General features: G+C 37.9%; 1 pseudogene; it reads left to right on the top strand.

Moving 5' to 3' along the window:
* The first annotated feature begins 160 nt into the window (after window positions 1-160).
* LOC101981612 lies at window positions 161-1,094 on the top strand (annotated as a pseudogene).
* Window positions 1,095-1,293: the final 199 nt, after the last annotated feature.

Here is a 1,293-nt window from a genome sequence, read left to right as displayed (position 1 = left end):
AGATGCCCTTCAATGGAAGAATGGATGAAGAAAGTGTGGAATATATACATATTAGAGTACTACTCAGCAGTAAAAAACAAGGACTTCTTGAATTTTGCATACAAATGGACAGAAATAGAAAACACTATCCAAAGAATTCTTTTACTCCTTCAGGATCTGGATGAAGAACATGGCAGGAGGAAACCATTGCATAGTAACTGCGTTCTTCTTGGCTGTGCTTTCAGAAAATAGAATTCCAGATGGGAATCTGTGTGGTCACTGTGGTGGGAAATCTGGGCCTGATCACACTGATTGTGCTCATTTCCCACCTGCACAACCCCATGTACTATTTCCTCAGCAGTCTGTCCTTCATTGACTTCTGTCAGTCCACAGTTGTCACCCCTAAAATGCTGGTGAGCTTTGTGACAGAGAAGAACCTCATCTCCTTCCCTGGATGCATGACTCAGCTCTATTTCTTTATCATTTTTGGCGCTGCAGAGTGTTCCACATTAGCCGTAATGGTATATGACCACTATGTTGCCAGCTATAAACCCCTGCTATACAATGTAACCATGTCCTATCAGATTTATAGTTTCTTGATTTCAGAAGTGTATATTTTTAGTGTGCTCTGTGCATCAGTTCTCACAGGCTTCATGATTAGGATTCGGCCCTGTAAATTAGATATGATCAACCACTGTTTCTGTGATCTTCTTCCCCTCTTTAAGCTTGCAGGCTCTAATAACTATATAAATAAATTGTTGAGTCTATATTTTGGCACACCAAGCATATTTGTCACAACTCTCTCATTATAATTTCCTACATCTCCATTATTGCCAGTATCCTCAGGATTAAATCCACAGAAGGTAGGTACAAATCTTCAGCACCTGCAGTTTCCACGTCTCTGCTGTTGCTATATATTTTGGTTCTGCTGCATTCATGTGCTTACAGCATCATCAGTGAATTCGATGGAGAAAGGGAAAGTGTCATCTGTGTTTTATACTACTGATGTGCCCATGCTGAACCCATTGATCTACAGCCTGAGAAAAAAGGATGTCAGTGTTGCCTTGAAGAAAATAGTTCAAAGAAAAATAATTCATGTTGAAGAAGTAATTTGATGATTACTTATGAAAGCAAAAATTATAATCAAATAAATAGTTTGAATGATACTGTTTAATATAATGTACCTGTTATTATTACTCTTTTGCTAGAATAGTGTGATAAGTTTTGCTATTATAATTTTTTTTTCTTTTTTGATTTTCGAGACAGGGTTTCTCCATAGCTTTTTCGTTCCTGTCCTGGAACTAGCTCTTGTAG

Source organism: Microtus ochrogaster, chromosome 5 (genome assembly GCF_000317375.1).
Source record: "Microtus ochrogaster isolate Prairie Vole_2 chromosome 5, MicOch1.0, whole genome shotgun sequence".
In the NCBI taxonomy this organism is placed as follows: domain Eukaryota; kingdom Metazoa; phylum Chordata; class Mammalia; order Rodentia; family Cricetidae; genus Microtus; species Microtus ochrogaster.
The sequence above is the reverse complement of the archived record's forward strand: the minus strand, read 5'-3'. Positions and strand labels throughout refer to the sequence as shown.